Genomic DNA, 17,941 nt, shown 5'->3' with positions numbered 1-17,941 from the left:
AGTGAAATCAATGACAAAGCTGATTTGGATGCTTGTTCCTGCTACAGCTTCAAGATGTCACTACAGTAGTAAAAGAGGGGCAGTGGAAACTCTTGACAATGACAATGTGTCAGTCATTACGCAAAGAAAATAAAATGCAGTAGTATTCAATGCTATTCCTACTTAGAGTAGACCCATTGAATTTAATAGACATACCTAACTTAGGTGCATTCATTGAATGGGTCTGCACTGAGTAGGACTTAGGTGAATAACAACACACTAAACAATACATTGTCCTAGCTTACACACTGAAAGCAATACTGGATACAATACTTCATTACCTGAAATCAAACAGAAGGTTTTATAAGAGTAGTTCCGCTCAGTTTAGAGTAAAACAAATTTTCTGAATCACATATTTAAATATAACACTGTGTGTGTGTATTTAATAGAACTTAGTCCTGAGTAACTTACAAGATCTGAACAGGGCGGCTCACCACAGAGGCTCTTGGAGGTCACTGATTCATAGGGCCGCCATAAGTCATAATTAACTTGAAGGCACATAACAACAACAAAGTCCTGAGTAGGACTAGGTGTTACATTAACATGGAAGATCCAATTACTACTAGGAACAAAAAAAGAAAAAAGGAAATAGTAGGGTGGAGCAGGAATCTAATTAGGGGAGTCAGTCTTTTTCTCCAGGAAATATCTGAATAACTGATTAGCAGGATGGAATGTAATGAAGAGAGAGAGAGAAATAGGAAAGTTATCAATGCACTTGATTACTTGGAAGTTTTATTGAACTTAGTAGAACTTACTTCTGAGTAAACATGCAGAGAAATGGGCTGAAGGTTAGTCCCACCAACTTAAGTGGGGCTTATTCACTAGTTAGGGTCTAGGACTGCAAATCTATGTGGTTTGAACACACATCCTAGACTAGTTAAGTCAGACCTTTTTAACAGCCTAGTTAATAATAATAATTTTAAGTTAGTATTTCTACTACTATTTAATTTATATACTGCTTAATGCCAAAATAGGCTTCTAAATATACAAGGAAGTTATACAAACTTATAAAATACAAATCTAGTGGAGAAAACTATATAAAATATATAATGATAGAGAACATTTGGCTAAGGAGCAGGGTTGCCATATTCCAGTTCCAGAAATCTGGACATGCTAATTTGCATATTATGCAAATCAAGCACATTAATGGTTGCATTGTCCAGTTGTTTTGTTTTTGTGTCTAGTAATTATCAATAAAAACTGGGGGCGGATGTGAGGGATCATTTTTTTTTAACTTAAATTTTCAGCTGCAAATGCCTAGACACTAGTTTCTAACACTTTGGAATATTTATTTCTTTACAGGATTTATATCCTGCCTTCAGGGCAGCTTACAAAAACAATAAAAATGCACACAATAAGTCAATTAAAAGCAATTTGTGACCAAGAGATTGTCTTAACAACAATTAGGAAGTGTGAAATGAACGCTACAACCTGTAACACAGATAGAAATCAAGATTTCAATATTATCAGTTCAGTCAATAATTTTAGCTAATTAGCTTCAAATCAAGCAGCACTTTCACAGAATCCTTTCCAACACCAGACTATACTTCTGTACAAATCCGAAGTACTGGAAGCCACCCAGGCTTATGCTTATGCTGAGCAGTAAACTGAAGATCAGCAAGTAGATAGGTATGATGTATTTGATCTTTATAGTATCTAAAATGCCACTAGAAAGAACAGAACCTTGGCGGGCAGCAAGGTTTGCCTGAACTTCAGAGTATTTTGAGCAGAGCTTGGAAAAGTTACTTTTTTGAACTACAGCTCCCATCAGCCCCAGCCAGCATGGCCACTGGATTGGGCTGATGGGAGTTGTAGTTCAAAAAAGTAACTTTTCCAAGCTCTGATTTTGAGCATACAATGTATATGGAGTCCTGCCAAAAAATAGTCATAATATTAACAGTATTTATATACTGGTTTTCAACAAAAAGTTCCCAAAGTGATTTACATAGCAAAAAATAAAATGCTTGAAATTTGGTTGTATAAAACAAGATAGCTACAACCCAATCATTTTCATTTCAAATTTTAAATAAAGGAAATTCTCCCCAGTCCCTGCAAAAACAAGAATTGGGTTTTGAATATGTAAAATAGTAATAAAGAAAATGGATCCTCTAAATATGTGCTGAGTGCATTCCACAGCACTAAATTCTAAGCTTGCCTGTATTCATTTGGCATTAGGAATAAGGGATTTCAGCCGCTACCAGGTGGCAGGCATGTAGCACCAAGAGCAAAATATACCACATGATAAGCAAATAACATGGTCAGAACCCTAAATGCAATAATAAAGCAACTAGTAAATAGGGACAAAGAGAACTATTACAATAGTTATTGTATAGAAATAGAAAAGGACAACAAAAAAGGTAGAACAAGAGCCCTATTCCAAAAGATTAGAGAAATTAAAGGGAAATTCAAACCAAGAGTAGGGATGTTGAATAATCAACAGAGGAACATACTGACTGACCCAAGATGAAATAAAAGGAAGATGGAAGCAATACACTGAAGAACTATGTAAAAGAGTGTCAACAAGCATATAGATAGAGGTGATCCAGTGGACATAGTGTACTTAGACTTTCAAAAAGCGTTTGACAAGGTACCTCACCAAAGGCTTCTGAGGAAGCTTAGCAGTCATGGAATAAGAGGAGAGGTCCTCTTGTGGATAAGGAATTGGTTAAGAAGCAGAAAGCAGAGAGTAGGAATAAACGGACAGTTCTCCCAATGGAGGGCTGTAGAAAGTGGAGTCCCTCAAGGATCGGTATTGGGACCTGTACTTTTCAACTTGTTCATTAATGACCTAGAATTAGGAGTGAGCAGTGAGGTGGCCAAGTTTGCTGACGACACTAAATTGTTCAGGGTTGTTAAAACAAAAAGGGATTGCGAAGAGCTCCAAAAAGACCTCTCCAAACTGAGTGAATGGGCGGAAAAATAGCAAATGCAATTCAATATAAACAAGTGTAAAATTATGCATATTGGAGCAAAAAATCTTAATTTCACATATACGCTCATGGGGTCTGAACTGGCGGTGACCGACCAGGAGAGAGACCTCAGGGCTGTAGTGGACAGCACGATGAAAATGTCGACCCAGTGTGCGGCAGCTGTGAAAAAGGCAAATTCCATGCTAGGGATAATTAGGAAAGGTATTGAAAATAAAACAGCTGATATCATAATGCTGTTCTATAAATCTATGGTGCGGCCGCATTTGGAATACTGTGTACAGTTCTGGTCGCCTCATCTCAAAAAGGATATTATAGAGTTGGAAAAGGTTCAGAAGAGGGCAACCAGAATGATCAAGGGGATGGAGCGACTCCCTTACGAGGAAAGGTTGCAGCATTTGGGGCTTTTTAGTTTAGAGAAAAGGCGGGTCAGAGGAGACATGATAGAAGTGTATAAAATTATGCATGGCATTGAGAAAGTGGATAGAGAAAAGTTCTTCTCCCTCTCTCATAATACTAGAACTCGTGGACATTCAAAGAAGCTGAATGTTGGAAGATTCAGGACAGACAAAAGGAAGTACTTCTTTACTCAGCGCATAGTTAAACTATGGAATTTGCTCCCACAAGATGCAGTAATGGCCACCAGCTTGGATGGCTTTAAAAGAAGATTAGACAAATTCATGGAGGACAGGGCTATCAATGGCTACTAGCCATGATGGCTGTGCTCTGCCACCCTAGTCAGAGGCAGCATGCTTCTGAAAACCAGTTGCCGGAAGCCTCAGGAGGGGAGAGTGTTCTTGCACTCGGGTCCTGCTTGCGGGCTTCCTCCAGGCACCTGGTTGGCCACTGTGAGAACAGGATGCTGGACTAGATGGGCCACTGGCCTGATCCAGCAGGCTCTTCTTATGTTCTTATGTTAAGAGATGCAAGGACGACAGATTCATTCACGGATGAACCGTATGATGAACCAGAAATTTTAGAATGTGAGGTGAAAGCTGCTCTTAAAATACTTGGAAGAAACAAATCACCAGGAACAGATCGCATACCAACAGAGTTGCTACAAGTTATTGAGGCTGAATCTGTCCAAAATTTGACAAAAATTTGTAAACAAATATAGAAAACAGGTATGGAAATGGCCCACAGACTGGAAGCATTCAATATATATCCCAATTCCAAAGATAGGGGATCCCAGGGAATGTAGTAATTATTGAACTATTGCCTTAATATCTTGTACAAGTAATGCTCAAGTTTCTACAATAAAGCCTCTTACTATATATGGAGCAAGAAATGCCAGATGTCCAAGCTGGATTTAGAAAAGGAAGAGGTACCAGAGATCATATTGCAAACATAATGAATTTCAGGGGGGAAATCACCCTGTGCTTTACAGATTACAGCAAAGCCTTTGATTGTGTAGATAATGAGAAACTATGGAATGCTTTAAAAGAAATGGGGGTGCCACAGCATCTGATTGTCCTGATGTGCAACCTATACTCTGGACAAGAGGCTACTGTAGGGGCAGAATATGGAGAAACTGATTGGTTCCCAGTCAGAAAGGGTGTGAGACAGGAGTGTATTTTATCACCCTATTTGTTTAATCTATATGCAGAACATATACAGAAAGCGGGATTGGACCAAGATAAAGGAGGTATGAAAACTGGAGGGAGAAATAATTTAAGATATACAGACGATACCATACTACTAGGAGAAACCAGTAATGATTTGAAACAAATGCTGTTGAAAGTTAAAAGAGGAAAGCACAAAAGCAGGACTACAGCTGAACATCAAAAACACTAAAGTAATGACAACAGAAGATTTATGTAAAGTTGACAATGATGATTTTGAATTTGTCAAGGATTATCAATACCTTGGCACAATCATTAACCAAAATGGAGACAATAGTAAAGAAACCAGAAGAAGGCTAGGACTGGGGAGGGCAGCTGTGAGAGAACCAAAAAAGGTTCTCAAATGCAAAGATGTATCACTGAACACTAAAGTCAGGATCGTTCAGACCATGGTATTCCCGATCTCTATGTATGGATGTGAAAGTTGGACAGTAAAAAAAGGGGATAAGAAAAAAATCAACTCATTTGAAATGTGGTTGGGAGCAGCGCTTTCAGCATACCATGGACTGCGAAAAAGACAAACAATTGGGTGTTAGAACTAATTAAACCAGAACTGTCACTAGAAGCTAAAATGATGAAACGGAGATTATCATAGTTTGGAAACATAATGAGAAGACATGATTCACTAGAAAAGACAATCATGCTGGGAAAAACAGAAGGGAGTAGAAAAAGCAGAAGATCAAACAAGAGATGGATTGATTCCATAAAGGAAGCCACAGACCTGAACATTTGAACAGGGTGGTTTATAACAGATACTATTGGAGGTCGCTGATTTATAGGGTTGCCATAAGTTGTAATCGACTTGAAGGCACATAACAACAACAACAAAGCTGCTGAGTGTGGGATGAATTTTTCTATTCCTATTGGTCTGGGGGGGGGGAGGATGTTCCATCCCTCACTGCACTGAATATGAACCAGATAATAGAAAAATCAACTCATTTGAAATGTGGTGTTGGAGAAGAGCTTTGTGGATACCATGGATCGTGAAAAAGACAAATAACTGGGTATTAGAACAAATTAAACCAGAACTATCACTAGAAGCTATAATAATGAAACTGAGGTTATCATACTTTGGACACATCATGAGAAGACATGATTCCCTAGAAAAGGCAATAATGCTGGGAAAAACAGAAGAGAGTAGAAAAAGGGGAAGGCCAAACAAGAGATGGATTGACTCCATAAAGGAAGCCACAGACCTGAACTTACAAGATCTGAACAGGGTGATTCATGACAGATGCTCTTGGAGGTCACTGATTCATAGGGTCGCCATAAGCCATAATCAACTTGAAGGTACATAACAACAACAACATGTATATATGTATATGCAAGTGTGTGCGCACGCACGCACGCACGCGCACGCACACACACATTACCCCTGGGGTGGAAATGAAATAGGGTGCTCTTTGGTGGGGAGATGCCTGCCAGTCATTTTGAAGAAGGATCTGTATTAAAATACTAGCCTTCTCTGTATTGCTGAACAGAGGCTCTGGTGGGAAACAATATGAACGAGGTTGCATTCCAATGCAACTTTACTTGGGAGTAAGTACCAATTAACATGGTGAGGGCAGGGCCAAAAATGCAAATACCTGCCTGCTCCCATCCCCCTCCTCCCTTCTGCCCTTCCTCCCCTCCTTCCTCCTTTTCTTCTCCTCCCCATCCCCCTGTGGGCAGTTTCACCTATCCTATGCATGATTGCAGGGGAGTAAATCCCACTGGACTCAATAAGCATGCAAACAATGAATCAATTCTCAGCAAACTTGCACAGGATCCCATTCCTTACCTCCTGGATTAAAAAGCAGAGAAATTCATTAATAGGCAAAAAAAACCTTGCAGTTTAAGAACGTACCTATAGCCCACAGATATTTCTATCAAACTTTAAAAAGCAGGGAAATTGGGCAGCTAGAGTGAATGCACCAGGGGAGCAGGAGACCTGACCTCCTCCCTGAGATATTGTACTACCCTACAAATTTGTCAAAATGCCAACACAATTTGGGTTGGTCTTTCACAGTCCAATCCACTTCCTGGGTAGTTTGGAAGAATTTGGTAACATGTGCCTCTGAGCAATCATGAGTGGTGGCAACACTTGCAGTCAGGACTGCATCTACAAAGATGGAGAATTATTATTTTTTTGTATGTTTGTTGGTGTTCTTACTTTGCTTCTTTCCTGTGTTACTACTGTAAGGAAGGGGGAGGGAGGAGCAGGGGGAGGGCAGGTTCGATCATTTGCAAGCTTATTGAGTTTAGTGGGATTTGCTTCTATGCAATCATGCCTAGGATAGGAAACTGACATGGGGGAGGAGGGGAGGAAGGATAGGGGTAGGGAGAAACGTGGAGAGGAGAGGGAGGAGGAGATTGGATGGATGGGTTCTGGGCAGAGGAAAAGCCCCTTTCTTTTCCAAAAGGAAAACATTGTTAGCAGTATCATTTTTTTGGGGGGGGGGCTTACACCCATATTTTTATTCTACAGCAGAAACATGTAGTCTCCCACCCACATTTAAACCAAAGATGTCTCTGGCCACATCCACACCAGACATTTATTCCCCCTCACAGAGCTACAATCACCAGTATTCTCTGGGAAGTCACTCTAGCCCCTGGAGCTCTGTCACAGGAACAGGAGTCTCCTAACAACTCTCAGCACCCTTCACAAACTACACTTCCCAGGATTCTTTGGGGGAAGCCATGAATGTTTAAGGTGGAATAAATCTCTGGTGCGGATGTGGCCCCCTGATTAGCCAATGCAAACAGCTGTTAGTCTGTCTTTTAGAACACTGACAGTTGGTTCTTACTGACTATGCCTGCGCTATCATAGAGTCCAATTTTAATTTTCTTAAATTAATTAAAAAACCAGCCATGCATTTAAAAAAAAAAATTAAACTGCAGATAATGGCCAGAGTATGGGGCAAGATCAGTAATAGGATTACAGGTACACTATGAACATGGCTGATTTTTAATTAATTTCAACAAATTATGTGGCCATTGACAGAAAAAGTCCAATAGGGGTCTGGATTTTTTTTTTTTACTCTTGTTTTAGACTTTGAACTCTGGATTCTCTCTAAGTGTTTTGTGCTATGAAAACTTAGAGGGTTGTTAAGCAAGCATTTCTGAGCTCAGGACTGTAAGTTTTGTAAGATTTTGTTTTGAAATGAGCTTATGAGAAGCAGCAGAATGGCATGGGGTATTTTCTATTTAACATGGCAAAATGTGAAAATCCCATCATTTCTGGCTATGCTGACTGGAGCAGAAGGAACTTGGAAATCCAGAAACATCTGGAGGACCACAGGTTCCCCTCCCTGCCCTAAAGACTTCTGCAGCCTCTATTTATTCACAATCTAAGTAGGTTTTAGGAGGACAAGAAGAAAGTGCTAGTCCTAAAGCAACAATAGAATGTATTGTAAAAACTGCTTCTGCACTAGAAAATGTTTACACCTCTATAGGCAAAAAAACCATGTATTATTTTTCAGCTTTCCTGACCACACTCCCAGAAAGTGTTTCTAGTCTCTGTCCTGGAAAGAGGTTTTGATTTTCATTGAAGGCTCCAGAAAAAATAAAAATATATCAAAGCCTGAAAGGAGGGCCACACTACATAAGGGACAGCATGACTCACAACATTATGTTGGGAAACAAGCTACAAATACAAGCATGCAGCAAATACAGCAAAGTTCAATTAGCCTGACCTTCAAAGACTCCTGGCCCCGTCAGTGTGCACTGATAGCAATTGATGTTAAAAATGCCAAATAGCTGTTACTGTTGGAAAGAGTTTGTTTGCATAAGTGTGATTTGTTATGCTGCAAATTTAAGGACAACATGCAGCCTAATTCTACTATGTTTTAAGTACCATTGAAGTCAATGAGACTTAATTCCAGATGCAGCCTTGTAGCTTTTCAGTGGAAATTATCATCTAATTCTCTTGCCCTGCAACCTTAAGCATATTTGCTTGAAGTTCATCCCATTAAAAGCAGTGGGACTGACTTTTTGAGTAGGTTACCATATATCCTGATCTTAGAATTATTTACTAGGACTTACTGCCAAGAAAGCATGATTAACGCTACAATCCTAAGCATGTTTACTCAGAAGTTAGTCCCACTAAGTTCAATGTAATTTACCCTCAAGTGTGTAGAGGGCTGCAGACTAATACTGCATTCCTTGGTTTACAGCCTCTGGCTCTATCATTTATCTTAGAAAAGTCCCATTACTAATGAATGGGTGATCTTATTTTCTCTGGAAAATCCCATCTCAAGAGAAGCACCCATGAATAGCTGAATAACATATACATGTTAAATGTCTGTAAAATGTAGCTTATTTGCAAACATATGACTGTTTAAAAGCAGCAGAGATCAATACTACAGAAATTCTGATAACAGGCAACACAAAGAAAATAAAGATGTAAAAACGTGTATTTTATTAACTTATAAAGGTTTATATAGGATGCACCTACATAATTTCTGTGTAATTTTGAATAATTTTTCCCACTTGTCAAAATTTGGACTATGCACAGAAACAGAACCTTTAAATTAATTAATGAACCAATCCCACCCAAATAAGAAACACAAGGCTGTATATTCCAACAGCCAGATCATTTATACTTTTGGGGTTTGATGCCCTGCACTCACAGGACAGTCAGAAATTGTGATACATAAAACTGAACCAATATATATGCAATCTATGTAAAGGATAGTCTCATAAAAATCTGTAAGCCTTCCCCTTTTTAAACATCTACAGAAAAACTCTGGTTGTAAAATGTACCCTGCTATCAAATTACTCTCATCCCTTACTGATCATGACTGCATTATAACTCTAGTTTCACAATTTTGTAATGAGTTCACTCTGCATTCTTGCAACATCTATAGTGATTACACAGAAACGATAAACTTGCAAAAACTCTGTCATGCTGTACTGCTGTAGTCCTACAGTACAGTTTTACAGTTAAGAGAAGCACAGCTCAAGTATCAGAATTCCAAATTTAATGTAGCTTCCTAAGATACCACAAGACCATGTTTGCAATTATTATTACTTACAGTGTGCTTTCAGTTCAAGATAGTCTAGAACTCTAAGCGTATGTTAACAGCATATATTAAAAACTGCTCCATGTTATATCCTGCAATCTGATAAAAATAAACAAATAAATGAACTATGATCAGATCCAAAGGACCATGAAAGGAGTTTGATTACACAATGTGGTTTTCCAGTCTGCCTTCCCATTGCAGTTCCACCATGTAAAAAGGTGTTCCTGTTGAGTTGGGGTACTCAGAAGATTATTCAGTGTGGTGTAAACAGGTGTAGAATCAGTAATCCCTCCCTTCCATTCACTCACAGGGCTCTTGGGATCCTGACCACTGACACTGGCATATCTTACCACAAACCTGGACTGACATCACTACAATATTTGAATTATATTATGGTTTGCAGTATTGTGTAGGCTCAAGCAGCCTTCATTTTAAGTATATTTACCCTACAATGACATGTCTCAAGGTTTTTCTAGGCAATAATTACTCTGTGACATCTTAAAAGTTTTAACAAATTTAGATCACATTTAGATGCCTCTGATGAAGTAGGCTCATAGCACAATACATTTATTAGTCTAATATTTAAAGTGCCACAAAGCACTGATGTTTTCCCTGCAACAAATAGGGATATTTTTTCAGAATTTCTAAAAAGTATTTTTCCCCACACAATTAATGTGCAGGTATTCCATGGGATCCAGAAATCTTGTAGCACTTATGGTGAACTCATATGGCAATGTCTTGTCTTTCTGAAAACATAACTCTTTCTCCTTAGTAGTTTAAACTGCCATGAAGACTATGGTTATACATTGACCTTAGGAATCTTGCAGGCTTGTTTGTGATATTATTTATAACAATATGGCAGTCTAGGCCTTGCACAACCACATATTCTTTTATATATTTGTCCCACAAAGGCTCCCACTTTATTTCAGAAGCTCTGTGACATGAGGACAATGTACAAACCAATGCAAACACAGCAGAAAAAAATGAATGGGGAATGATAAATTATGAGGCAGAATCTATTGTAAAAGGCTCCTTTAGGGTAGTTCAGGGGCTCACACTTACCCAGCATATTTTTTTATTTTTTGTGTGTCTTTGAACAGTTCTTGTGTTGTATCATAAGCTGCTTTTGCAACTCCTTCAAATATCTTTTGCCATACAGCATTACTGCTGCTTTTCAAAAAACACAAATCCAAAGAAAACACATGGAGCTCCTGGAATCTTTGGATTCTAGCTATTGCCTAGAAAGATCTTTAGGATCCAGCTCTATACGTTTCTTCATATATATCTATACAAACTTATTTAAAACATAAACATGAATTGTGAATGTCTCTGTAAATCTTGTTAACCTGTTGCTTTGGCCAGTTGTACGAAATTCCACATCACTCCAGAATGGATATGTCCTGCTGGATAAGGCTGTTTATCTAGTCCACCATCCTGTTCTCACATTTGCCAACCAGAAGCACATGAGAAGCCCACAAATGGAACTTGAATATAACAGCACTCTCCTCACCTGCAATTCCCAGCAGCTGGTTTTCAAAGACATACTTCCTCTGACTAGTAGCTATTGAAGCCTTATCCTCCATGAATTTGTCTAATCTTTTTTAAAATGTGTCCAAGTTGTGTCCTATAGTACATAAACTTTAGAACTTTACTATAACATGCAGTATGCAAACTATGCATCTTTTCATTTTCGATTGATTTATTTTTAAGAACCATTAATTGCTTGATCAAAGCAATGCATATCTGAAACGAAAAAACAAAACACTGTATCTTCCAGCAGAATTCTAACTACACCTGACTGGAAGTCAGTTCTGCTTCCATTGCAAGTTAATTGGCAAAAATTAAGTATAGGTATATCCCCATTGAAAGCAATAACATAGAACTTCAGTCCCAGTTATCTTAAATCCCATTGATTTCCTTTGGTTGGATTGCACCAAATATGTTTATGACAGAGGTATTAGCTTTACCATCTTATTAAAATGGGTCTCTAAGCAAATAATTCACATTATACCACTACTGCATAGTCCCTTTAAAATTATGCTTATCAAATTATAATTAATATTTTATATAAATAATAAATTTTAGAAAAATTTCCCATGTCAATGGGGTGTCATACTCTGCATATCTAAGGTAACTTACAAAGTTTTAACTTGTTCTTAATTTTACAAAACTTTAGTTTACAGATGCTTGAAGAGTGGGTTTTCTATGGGAGCCTATGAACACAAGGGTCAGATGAGTACAATAAAATGTTTTTAAAATCTGGGGATTTTAACAGTATTAAGAAGAAAAATTATAACGAGTGGATAAAATATAATTTATCCTACATACAAACAAGTAACAGTGTATATTAATTCTTCTGGATAGGACACTACCCTGCTTTAGTTATGCCTTGATGCTGTATGATGTGCCTCTTCTCTGGTACATTAGCAAAGAGCCTCGTATTTATCGAGATGTCACTCGTGTCCCCACCCTCTGGTTTGATTTATGCCATTATCCTAACTACTCAATGGTAAGTAATCCCCATTAATTTCGGTGATATTTGCTTCCAAGTAAGTAGGTGTAGTACTGAAACCATTGCCGTGCAAGAGAGCTGTTTCCATTGTTAGGATGGTTCATGTATAGTTATTTTTGTGTCTTGTCGTCCCGTTCTCCCCCACCCCCTCAGAGCCCTTGCTGCCCTGTTGCATCAACTTCCTGTGCAAAGCTCCTCGCTTTGGGATGATGATTCTTGTTGTCTCTCACACCCCTTTCCCTCCTCCGGTATGTCAGCTTCCTGTGCAGAATCCCGTACGTTAGGACTAAGGATGCTTGTGTAGTCACTGCTTTGGTGCATCAACTTCCTGTGCAAAGCCCCTTGCATTGGGGCGATTATTCATGTTTTCTACTCCTGCCCTTGGTGCATCAACTTCCTGTGCAGAATCTTTTGCAAATGGGGGAAGAGAATGTTTGTAAGAACACTAGGTGCTTCTTATGTTGTTGTTTTTGCTTTTGCTCTGGTGCATTAGCTTCCTGTGCAGAATCCTTTGCAGTGGGGCGGGGTAGGGGGGTGAGCAAGTGAGGATGCTTGGTTGTGTGTTTCTCCTCATTCCTCGGTGTATCCGCTTCCTGCGCAGAGCCACTTGCATCAGGGAAAAAAAAAAGATGCTCGCGCTTCTAGTTTCTTCCTGCTACCACCGCCTGCCCCAGTGCACGATTCCTTCTTTCCATTCTCCCTCCCTTCCCCGCCCGGCCCAGTGCATGATCCTTTCCTGCCTCCGCTGCTGCTGCTCTACTAGAGTTTGCTGCCCTACTTCACTCTACTTTAGTTTCACTCACTTTACATCCGGGTTTTTTCCCTAGGCAATGGGGGCCGCAGCACAGCCCGTTCCTTAGGCAAAGGGAAATAAATTCGCTGCACCGACACATCAAGTAGTCCCTCAGGAGGAGCTGTGAGGCGCCCCCTCCTCTTCCCGTGGAGGCCGACCCCTCCTCCCTCATTCACAGGGAGAGCGGGTGGAGAGCCCGGGTGAGGGGGAGCCCGCCTCCCCCTCAGCTTTTGTCCCCTCCCTCGTCTCCTCCTCCTTCCCCCCCTCGCTCCGGAGAGCGGCTGGAGTAGCAGTGTGTGTGTGAGACAGAAGGAGTTGTGTCGGGGGCGCGCAAACAGCAAGTCGGGAGCGCGCGCCTCTGGCAGGCCAGGCGAAAGCATAGCAAAGCAAAGCAAAACGAAGGGAGGCCGGTGGCGGAGTGATCCAGGCGTGCGTGTGCTGCGGCCGGGCCGGGTGAATGGGATTGAAGAAGAGTTCAGCTTCTCGGCTTGTTTTTGTGTCACAGTTTCTTTTCTCCTGCGCTTCTTCTGCTTCGTTCCTTTCTTTCTGCCCGTCTCCTCCTCGCCACTGCAGGAGGAGCCCCCCGAGGAGAGGGGAAGGAAAAGGACCCCTCAGAGGAGACAGAGAAGAGGAAAAGCAGAGCAGCAGCAGCAGCAGGAGGAGGTGGAGGAGGAGGAGGAAAAGGGAACAACCAGCCAACCAACCATCTTCCACTCCCAGCTTAGATTAAAGAAAGTGAGAGGAGGAGCAGGAGGAGAGAGGAGAGAGGAGCCAAGAAGAGGGGGACAGGGAGGCCCAGAGGAGCAGCTGCACCACCTTCTCCCTATGAAGAGGAGTCTTTTCCCCTCAAAGAGAGGTCCTGCCAGGGGGACCCCAGCCAGTCAGCCAACAGCAGCAGCATCATCACCACCACGACCAGCAGGGTGTAGTATCCCACCTTTTGGATTCTTTCCTCCACCTCCCTGTTTTCTCTGTTCTGTTCTTTCTTTCTCTCCCCCCCATCCAAGTAGTGTTAGCACCCCACGCGTGTCCTCCGTTGTCTATCTCAGGGAGTTTATGTGGGGGGGATAGAAAAGGAAGGATTTGGGAGGGGGGCTAAAGTCCACCCTAAGACTCCTGAGCCAACTTGGAGATAAGGAGCAACAACTTCAGTTTAATTTGCCCCCACCCTGACGTATATATTAGGCGCGAGATGCGGGAAGGGGGCATGCCCTTTCTCTGTCACCTGTGAGGATTCAAGTAAGTTTCTGAGAGAGGAGGGGGTGGAGCGGGAAGGAGTAGGTGACACATTGGAGTGGTGAGGGGGGGAGAGATGACACATTTACGGGGAGGGTAGATATCTCCCATCCTTTCTGGTTTTCCTCAGGATGATTATTTCCAGGCCGTTTTTCTATTGGGTTGATTTTCTTCTGTGATGCTGCTGGGGAAGTTTTATTATATTGGAAATGATGCTGCTTTGATGATTGAAGATTCGTAGTAAAGCTGCGGCGGCGACGGTCCCCCCCCCTTCTTTTTCTTCTTCGCCTTTAATTTGTCTTGGTGGCCCCGAGTAGTGCTGGGAAAATTCCGTTTCTTCAGCAACTTGTTATTCTGAAGTCTTTCTTGCCCGTCTCACCCTGGGGCAGCCCTTTCTGCACGGATGCAAAGCTCAGTGCAAGGACACCTTTGGGATTTCACACCCCTACTGTGGCACATGTTTGCAGTTACTGGAGATGTGTACCTTCTTTTTCCTCTTCCATTTCTGCGTGTGTTATGTAGGAGCAGTAGGGTTGTATGTGGGGCTGCCATTTGGTCAAGTCCTCTTATGTTTGCACTGCTTGGAATACAAATACACTTTTTCGTTGGGCACCTTGGCTGTTGGGGTGGGGATGCTTGCAGGTGGCAAGGAGATTCTTTTGATGCCACTGCATTTACACTACATGCAATAACAATAATTTTTATATCATATGAGGCTTTGTAGACATACTTGAATTCTAGTACAATCAGTGATATATACTCCAAGTAAATGTAGTTAGGACCAGGGTGTTTAATTTCTCTGTTTTGTTTATTGTGATTAAACTTATGTGAGCCATTTGTATATTTATACTGAATTGATATTTGTTCAGGCCAATGCACTTGATAATAGATTTTGCTTGAATGACTGGGATTTTCAGATATGTTTCCAACAGGGATGTAACTTTTTTTAAAAATGAAAGTTATGTATAAGGTCTCTGCATATAAAATGTAGTACATAATCTGATGTAGGTCAGTTTAACACAGTACTGCTAATAAAGCTATAAATTTCTGCATTAATATTGGACTAGAAATTAGTACACTTGATCATGTTAATCACAGCAAGACACTTATTACAATACTTGGGGAGAAGTTGCTGTTCATCTTTGCTGAAACAATATAACAAAGGACAGGAACTATAGAAGGCATCAACAATAAAGAACTTTCAAAATACTACACTTTGTGATACTAACAGAATATTTTGGGTTAATATCTTATTGCACATGTTGCCAATCCTAAACATTTTTAATTAGAAATAAATTCCATTAAGTTCTCAGTATTGCAGCCTTTCTTGGAAGTACATTGCTTTTCAAAAGGAAAGGGTTAGGGATGTAATAATTTTAGGGACCTCCTTTCATACATTAACTTGTTTGCATTTTATTTATAATTTCTTCTCACATCCCTTGGATGTTGGGTTTCACTTTGTGACAACTTCCTTTATTGTTTTATATGCAGCAACCACCAAAATCTGTTGCTGTTTAATTTTACTATACAGGTGTTGAATGCTGCAATAATAAATTTTACCCATGAAAAGTAAGATGAAATAGGGTTGAAAATTTTGTTTTTTGATATTGCTCTGTTTAGGGTAAAAAACTGAAGGTTAGCATTATTAGATTATTTTTGTGATGTAGCTGAAAATGTGGGGTTAATGTGGGTAACTTTACAGATTCTTAACTGACAGTACTACATTCCACTGAATATGCTTTAAAATTTTAAAGTAGAGTGATGTTTAAATGGCTTTTCAATAATGACTTTCTTCTCTATAATCATCTTATTAAATACACTGATATTAAATGAGAATTCTGAGTAAGAGAGAATCCGACTTGTTTTTATATATTATAAGAACTTGTTTATTGACAATGTAGATTTTTTGCTATGGATTTATATAGTACTTAGTAAGTACTGCTCCATGGTGGGGTTTTAGGGGCAGCATCAAATTTACTGTACAGTGCATATAAATTTGGAATTGGAATTTGTTATCATCTTTTCGGTTTTCTTAGATGAAAAGCTTATGTTTAGGTTCTGAATTATCTTCCACAATGGTAGCTGTATTTGCCAGTAGAAGTGAAAATGGCACAATGCAATAATACTTTAAAAAATGGGTTATTTTCAGTGTTTTGCTGGAGCTTCCAGCTTTGTTCTTTGTAGTTGGTACAGCAACTTCTGTGAAATTAAGTCACTTACTGCTGGAATGTTCATGGCAGGGATGACTAACCTGTAGCCCCCCAGCTGTTGTTGGACTCCAGTGCCCATCAGCCCCAGTTAGCATGGCCAATGGTCATGGCTGATGGGAGTTTTAGTCCAACAAAATCAAGAAGAATGCAGGTTAGCTACTTCTGGCTTACAAGGAAAGAAAGTAAAAGCATCTTTAGCTGGAGTCCATTTGACTTATATACAGTGGTCTTTAAAGCTGAGCAGCAGGAAATGGGAACTCAGTTGAACCCAGTGGGTTTTACTTCTGAGGAAACATGCACAGAATTGTGCTGGAAAACAAGGACTGCAAGGAAGATTCCCCCCCCCAAAGTATTTTAAGGTTAAACTTTGTTGTTGATGTAAAAGCTTGTATTCATGCATCATTGTGCATAGAGGAGTGCTTCTGCATTTTAAGCTCACATGTAAGTGGTGGTATAAGTGTTGGGGCATATTTTTCTATATTGTATTGGACAAAATGATAAAAAAGAGATGGCTAGGATTGACTTGTTTTCCTTCTCAAGTGTGCCATCTTCCCACGTTATAAGTAATTAAAAGTAATAGGGTTAGTGTTCTAAGGTTGATATTGAAATGCTGTATACAATTTCTTATGATCTATAGAGCTGAACAAGTGTTCACTGTTGGGCTTTAAGATTTATTTCCTCTAGATATCATAGTTTTGTAGTTGCAGTAACCTACTTTGGGCCAATGTAGCCAAAGTTAATCACTTTTTAATCCTTTTATTTTTAGCGGGAGTGATGTGAGCACATGCTCATCACTCCCATTGAAACCAATGCAACTTGAAAGTGATTAACTTTGTTTGGATTTGTTTCCTTCTGTATTAAATTTATTGGTGATCAAGACAATATGAGAAATTATTCTTTTGACATACTTGTCTTTTATAAATACCGTGGTTTAAATCAAAACTTAGGCTGCAGTCCTAACCAAGTCTACTCAGAAGTAAGTCCCATTGAATTCATTGGCACTCTCAGATAAGTGGGGTTATGATTGCAGCTCTAGTCATGCTTTGAGTACACCCATTGAAATCGGTAGACTTAGGTTGAACCTATTGATTTCATTGGGTCTACTCTAAACATGACTGAAGTCTAAACCAGCTGTATAGTATATTTAGTTTTATTTGTATTACATCTTTCTCCCTCCTTTGCTCCAAGTAGCTTAAGGTAAATAACATATTTCTCCCCCTCTCCATTTTATCCTCACAACAACCCTGTGAAGTAGGCTAGGCTGAGAGGCAGTGACTGGCCCAAGGTCACCAAGTTGGCTTCATGGCCGATTGGGGATTTGAATTCTGGTTTCCCCAGTCATAGTCCAACACTCTAACCACTTCCCCATGCTGTCTCTCAAAGTATACTTCTTTGTAGCACAGCAGAGTTCCACTGCTGCAATGTTTCAGCTTGTTTATTTATTTGATTTATATCCCACCCTTCCTCCCAATAGGAGCCCAGGGCTAAAACTAAAAACACTTTGAAAATGGAAATGGACTGCCTTCAAGTCGATTCCGATTTATGGTGACCCTATGAATAGGGTTTTCATGGTAAGCGGTGTTCAGAGGGGGTTTACCA

At 40.0% G+C, this 17,941-nt stretch overlaps 1 protein-coding gene across 1 annotated transcript in view; it reads left to right on the top strand.

Annotated features, from left to right (window-relative positions):
• The first annotated feature begins 13,003 nt into the window (after positions 1-13,003).
• The window catches only part of PHF21A (PHD finger protein 21A), a 218,683-nt gene continuing 213,745 nt past the window's right edge, over positions 13,004-17,941 (top strand). Inside the window, exon 1 of the mRNA XM_061610864.1 lies at positions 13,004-13,819. The gene's annotated coding sequence lies outside the window, so the exon portion shown is untranslated. The remainder of the gene's footprint in view (positions 13,820-17,941) is intronic.

This window comes from Rhineura floridana, chromosome 2 (assembly GCF_030035675.1).
Source record: "Rhineura floridana isolate rRhiFlo1 chromosome 2, rRhiFlo1.hap2, whole genome shotgun sequence".
Taxonomy (NCBI): Eukaryota; Metazoa; Chordata; class Lepidosauria; order Squamata; family Rhineuridae; genus Rhineura; species Rhineura floridana.
This window is presented reverse-complemented; position numbering and strand designations above follow the sequence as displayed.